The sequence below is a fragment of the Epinephelus fuscoguttatus genome, linkage group LG1, assembly GCF_011397635.1.
Source record: "Epinephelus fuscoguttatus linkage group LG1, E.fuscoguttatus.final_Chr_v1".
NCBI classification, from domain to species: domain Eukaryota; kingdom Metazoa; phylum Chordata; class Actinopteri; order Perciformes; family Serranidae; genus Epinephelus; species Epinephelus fuscoguttatus.
This window is the reverse complement of record NC_064752.1, coordinates 28,853,884-28,861,130: the sequence shown is the minus strand read 5'-3', so window position 1 is coordinate 28,861,130 and position 7,247 is coordinate 28,853,884.

The following is a 7,247-nucleotide window of genomic DNA, read 5'->3' as shown; positions in this document are numbered from 1 at the left end:
TAACCCTAACCACGTGCATTAGTTGTTGAAGGAAAAAAATGTCAATCCCATAATTTTACTATAGTGTACGTAGTGTGCATAGTGCGTTTATTTTGAAAGAGACTGTATGTAAATGGTAAATTTCCTGTGAAAACAGAACAGAACAGAACGTCAACAACCACCGCACCCAGGGTACCTTGCACGTTGTATCTGGATGTGGTCGGAGTGAGAACGTGTTGGGTTTTGCTGGTTGGCATATTGAGGACAGAGCCAGGCTAGCTGTATCCCTGTTTCCAGTCTTTATGCTAAGCTAAGCTAACTGACTGCTGGCTGTAGCTTTATATTTACTGAGCAGATATGACAGTGGTATCAGTCCTCTCATCTAACCCTAGGCAAGAAAACAAATAAGCATATTCCACAAAGTGTTAAACTATTTCTTTAATCTTACTGTGACTATACACATGTAAAGATGTTTTTTAAATGCAGGTGACTGTTGTTGATGTTTTACTGCCATATGCCATACCTATAGGTTTTCTGTGCCTTACACTATCTTTTTAATTTTTATTTTTTATGCATGAGACACTCGTTGAATCTGGGCGTTTACAAACAAGCTGATACAAACAGCAATCTGACAAGGATTTCTGATGAAAACCAGTCCACGAACATGTTGTTACCCACTTTAAACGATGCAGATGCTACCTGACATTGATTGTGACTCTTTGTATGTAACTGGATGTAACTCACTGCTGTAAATAAAAAGCCCCCAAAATGGAGATGAAGGTTTATTCTGTGCGGTGGGAAACACCTGTGGGAACAAACAACAGAACAGAAGCATGTTAGTGTGTTGTTTAAAGGTTGTATCCAGAAACAATTATAAATATGTTGATGTAAACAAATTATTATATTAAACAGTTCTATTTTTTTCATTATATAATGCTTAGACGGGTACAATTTAATACTACTTGGAGCACATGTGTTGTAGTTTTAGTGCCACAGAAGAAGAGAGCTTCATATCAGCCCAACAGGTGATCCAGCCTTGAAGCCTGACAGCATGACTGCACCCCGATGAGATGTGGATGTGAACTTTTCTGATCATTCTTGTGCTGTGATTGAAACTTCCTCCCGACGTCGCGTATCATACACAGACATTCCTCCCGAGTGGCTTTACATAACCTCTGTGCCATGCTGCATCCTACTGTGTGTGTTTTCTGGCGCTGTTACCTTTGTTCACGAGCAGTGTGGATTCATTGTCGTCGCTGTACTTTGCAAGCTGAGTTGTGTGTATTTGTTATGTATGGAATCAGCATAGGTTTTTCTCTTTCCCTTGAAGACCATGAAACACAATAAACAAAGGAAAATTCAGGATTATTTTGCTGTCACTGAATCAGAGTGAAACGGGTGCTTTCTTTCTTTATTCTCTCCTTTACAGGGAAATCAAGAACTCAGCAGGCGTGCTATGTTTTCACTGCTCAGGATGTGTTTTAATGCAAAGATTTTATCAGCATCTTTTAAACATATCATAGAACAAAGTCCAGATATTAAAACAGCTGACAAATACCTTCAAAGAAAGAGCCAACAATTCCTGCCATGTCTTTGTTTCATCCATTGAGAAAGAATAATGCAGCCAATGATCATATTTGCTGTTTTTGTGGAATCAACATGCACTCTGCCATCTAAGCACAATGAACACAGTGATCCATAAAAAGGCAAAAAAAGCAACCTGAGTCAATCACTCCCTTCCCAATCCTTTAGATATACATGCCATATTGAAGGATTTGGTTTGATATATAGTAAACATAAACACATCTTTAACACAGAAGATAGATTGAGCATCTAATCCAGCATTTCAGGGCCATACCAGAAAAACAGCGACAGATGTTTTGCCTGATTTATGCTCGCTTTTTGTGCTTTGATGTCAAACTGAGTGCTTCAGTTCAATAAAATAAATCAGAATGGTGAATTATAAACTTCAAACTAATTTAATCTTCATCTGAACTTTCTTTCATCGCATATACAGCCTCCTTCTTTTTAAATTATGCAATATGGGGCAATGAGTTATTACGGCCCCACGAGTTATCTAACTGTTTCTAGACATTTGAGGCCATCCTCACATTCATCTCCTCCTGTTACATACACACCCTTTCATTTTTTAAGCAACTTTGCCAAATGCAATTCTGACTTCTGATTTTCCTGTATTAAAACATCCTGTTTAATTTTCTATATTCATTTCCACCTGAGCCATTACAGCTTTTAGTTAGACTTACTTTTTGTTGTTGTTTTTGTTTTCATGGTAGGGTGCAAATAGCCTCAAGGCATGCTTTATAATTTGATTAATTTAGGTGTATGGTTAAATTTAATGTTATAGATGATATTTTGTGTATCTTGTGGGCTGCTAAACTTATACATCTATGGATGTGGAGTATACATGGCAGTAGACAATGTTTAACAACCTCTGGTACAGATCCCAAAAATCAAAATACAGATAAAACTATGGGAATTTTTACAGATACAGATTGTAAATGTGTATTAATTTGCATGTTAACAGAAGTTTTTTTTTGCAGTAATGAGACAATATTAACACAGATCTGGTGGAGTTATGTGACGTTCTTTAAATGCTGTCAAAGTAACTGTTGGCAGTAAGGTTTTATTAAAGTGAGTGTGGTCTCAGATATAACATCACATCATACCTTTCAGCAGTCTGGGCGACAACACATTCTGGGAGGAGGTGGCTTCATCCAGGTTGCACTGACTGTTTTAGATCTGATGAAGTTCGCCTTAGAGAAGTAGTGCCATATAATCTTAAACTGCATTTACAGCCAGTCTAGATGCAAACCCCACGTCTCGGTGTCAAAGTCCTGCACTTTCTGCACCTGCCATCTTCCCCACATCTGCCCGACTTTCGATGTCTACGTGGTACAGGAATGACATGTTTCCTTACATGAAAGAAACATTGTCTCTGCACATAATCTAGGCAGTGGTAAGGTTGCCATATGAATGTGATTTAAGAAAGCAGTTTAGTAAAATACAAATGCTAGTAAGACAGTGTGACTTTGTGGACACTGACACAACCTCTCTGTTGCAGGTTTTGTGAAATGAAGCAATTCCCTTATTAATGAGTCCATCATTAAAGATTTGTCTCGCTGAATTGTAGCTTCGGGAGAAAGTTAAACACAAACACTAATTGGACAAACACTCAGAGAAATGACAGAACTACAGCTGCAGCAGCTTGTTTGAAGGCAGCGATCCCATTATAACACATACCTTTTCACCTGCTGCTGCTTCTACCCTCCGCAGAGCCACCCCGTGAAAATGAAACACTGGCTGAAGGGAGGTCTCACCTCACCAGAATAAAACAAGCAGATGGATCTTTAATTAAAGGTGAGAGGTAATACTATTCTGGATGAGGAAGTTCTTGCTGTACGTGGTGCAAATGAGAGGTTTGGGAGATGTTGGACCGGGGGTTGTTGGTTGGGTTGTATCTCAGCAGTGTGTCCACCCCCACCACCATCACCACCCTCTGAGTCCCAGCACTCCCTCCTCGCAGATTCCAGCGTTAAGTTAATTGGACAGGGAGAGAGGGCTGAGGAGGGAAGCGTTCAGCCCCATTAGCAATCCCCCAGCGGAAGGCTGAGCCGAGAGGATCACAGACTCACAAATAGGAGGATTAAAATAATCAATAGGCTTCACTCTCTCTCCTTCAGCACAGACGGGTGCTCCACACACACACACACACACACACACACACACACACACACACACACATACACACACCCTGTTACACAGATATACACACACACACACGCTCATGAGCAAATACAAACACACAGACAGCCTGAGGAATACTAGTTCAAGGAGCACTACTCTCTTCAGTGTTGTCTCTGGACTTTCACAAATTAGCCTGGGTCATGTTAGACACACACACACACACACACACACACACACACACACACACACACACACACACCTATTCTCTGTTAATGAAGGTTAATTTGAGCCTCTGACTAACAGAGAGCCAGTAAAAAGGTCAGAGACATGAAAGCAGTCTGACGGTTTATATTTTGCTCAGTTATTTCTGTACTCTCATGTCTGCTGAATTTCCACTTTGTATGAGTGTTATACAAAAGTTTTTTTTTCTGGACCATCCCATTACAGGGCTATGGATAACACTACTTGCTGTAGTGCTATGACATTATATCGAGTCTAATTTATGGAATATGATTCCCCACAAATTAGGGACTGCTTGCATTAATGTATTTTTCTATGCATACAAGTTTTTGTCATATAAACCTGACATATATTCACGACATGGGAAATTTTATTTTTTCTGTGATATTACAGGATGTGCTGTAGGATTATAATTTGTTAAGGCGTAGTCATATAATAGCAGATCTGTGACAGAGCATGAATTAGTGGCTTAGGTCTGTCATTTCTTTATTCTGTTGCTTTAATTGGACATTAAAGTACTACACACACACACACACACACACACACATTTTTACTTACATTTATATTAAGATAAGTGCTTTGCATAACCAAGTCAAATGATACCAGTAACACAATTATAAAATATTTGACATAATAACAAATAGTAGACAACATCTTAATCATTGAATTTTGTTGTTCACACAACTTTTCCTGATTTTTTCCAGTATGATGCCTTAAAATGAAGCAGTGCGCAGCTGCAACATGTTGCACATGTCAGCGAATTGAATGCAGTTTTTGTGATTGTTTCATTAGAGTATTTTTGAGGCCTGAATAGGAAACTATCTTCAATCAAATATTTCAGACACAAGTGAGAAAAAACTGTAGATATATTTTGTGTGGCAGACTGGTTTCCTTTTATTCTTTCCCACCCTGTTAATCATTTCATGATCCCAAGATTAAACTTGTGACCCCTTGGAGGATTCCCACTCCCCAGGTTCAGAACAGCTGTCTTCAACAGCGACATGCACACTGACACTGGTGTTATCATCCCTGCTCTTTATACCATGAAACCTTTAAAAATGGCCAATTAAAAAGTGTATTCCTTGCACATTGTATTTATCACTGGGCTACAGAATGAACATTTGTTTCATTTAGCCAGAAATACATAGCAAATGACACCAGAGGTTAAATTGGGATTAAAACCTCCTCTCACTGCCATGCTGCTGTCACACCATGACTCTCCTGAATGAATCGAAATAAAGAGAAAATAATTAGCAAGACATAGTGGACATTCATGAATAACTGAATGTTGAAATTGTGAAATCTATTTGTTAATTGTTAGTAGAATTCACATGAATAATCATCAAATAGATTATTAAAACCACATTTTAGTATGCGCACTCTGGTCCTTTAAATGAATTTTGATGATATGGGTCTTATTTCATTGCCTGCCTTCTTTTTCAAGTGCCTCATCAGCACAGTTACTCAGGTCCTGCTGCAGGAGGTCAGTGAGTCACTTGGAGGTCATTCATCACCAATTTAAAAATCTAATTACATTTTCTTTTACTTTTTTTGCCCACGTTTTACAAGTTAGTGCTATTTTGGTGATTTCAATTTTGTAATCTATTTGAGGCAGTGGCAGTGATTCAGGCACTAAATCATTCTCAGTGAGGAAGCACAAAGAGACAGACTGAGATGTACTGTGTAATGCTCTCCCCATACAGTCATGTCATCATTTGATGTTGGCTAAATTCCCCAGGCCTTGCAGATTAAACTGATAAAGGGGATGCAAAAAAATACGCTCATCAGTTAACACTACACATTTAGTTCTTCACTAGACCATAAAGTGTGCACTGCTTTACATCTCTGTCTATATACCATTATATTATAAGGATTTTCTCACTGGTGTGGTCCCACAAAGCATTTGTTTGGCTCCTAAAGATTAAGTTGCATTGTGTTAACAGGACATACAGTTTGCTGTGGACCTACCTGTTACAACCATGACTCTGACAGGATCTTCCAGGATTAAACTTGACCCATGTGTGAGAAGATATGAAGACATTACATCGACTGGACTATGTCGCCCCTTGTTCTCTGCTAGTGCACATGCAGATAAATAGTGAACATAGCACCTGTCACTCAGTCCCTCACTCTCAACTGATACAAGGTCAACCGTTTGTTAAAAGTGTGAGAAACAAGTCAAGATCTGTTTACCAAAGAAAAGAAAAGAAAAGAAAAGAAAAGAAAAGAAAAGAAAAAGAAGAGGCTGGGGCTATTAGCTGATTTGAATAAATTTATTTAGTTTGTGCCTTCCTGTTTAGCGCGAACACTATGTACCCTCTCCAGGCCTTCTCTGTCCTTACTGTGTTGTAATGATTTTCCATTTGCACTTTACTTGAATTTTTACATTTTCACTACATTTATCCAGATAATATTTTCAGTGTAAAACACATCAGTGTGCATGAAGTTGTAGGTTTGTAGGATTAATTTGATTAATTTGGCTTGAGGCCCTCCGTCAGGAAATTTTGAGCATGAAACACTTAATTTTCTGCAGTCTGGTGAATTTTTATGTAATGCATGCATTTTGCATTTTCTGCATCAATCTATGGTGCGAACATCTTTCATTTTGTCAAAATAAAAGTCCCTGACTACCTTCATGTTTTTATTGGGGGTGGGGGGGACAAATGCACATACTCTAAATAGTAAGGGGATGTGTCCCTTGCACCCCCCCACCCAAAATGTACACCTATGCATAAAGCAGTGAGAATTAGGTGCATCATCTCGACCAGAGGAAGGCAACCTGTGGATCCAGAGCCACGCGCGGCTCTTTAGCCCCTCTCCAGTGGCTCCCTGTGGCTTTGATTAAAAATTCTATGGACATTTTAACATTCTAATTTTCACTTATAATAATTGTAGGCCTTAAGAAAATCCTACATTCTCAAATTTTAAAAATGTGTAGCCTATACACTGATTTTTTTTTTTTTTTTTAACATTCAACACAAGTTTAACATTTCAACAACTAAAATGTTCCATATGTTTACGGCTTCCCGCCTTTTCTCTGAATTACAAACACAAAAAGGTAAAAGTCTCGGAGGAAAACAGGAAATGTAATAGTCGTGGACAGATTTATTTGTTTTCACCACCAACTCTGCAAAGTTAAAGAACCAAATAATTATAAATACCATAGTAGAGTAGCCACCTTGTGGTAAACATATTAATGAATGCTCATTTAGCCCTGTTAGTAATGTTGATATGCTAATTTAGAGTAAACAAGCTGTGTTACCTTCAGGCTCAAATATTTGTTGTGGCCCTAGACAGATTTTTGTCATTTATTTTTGATCAAA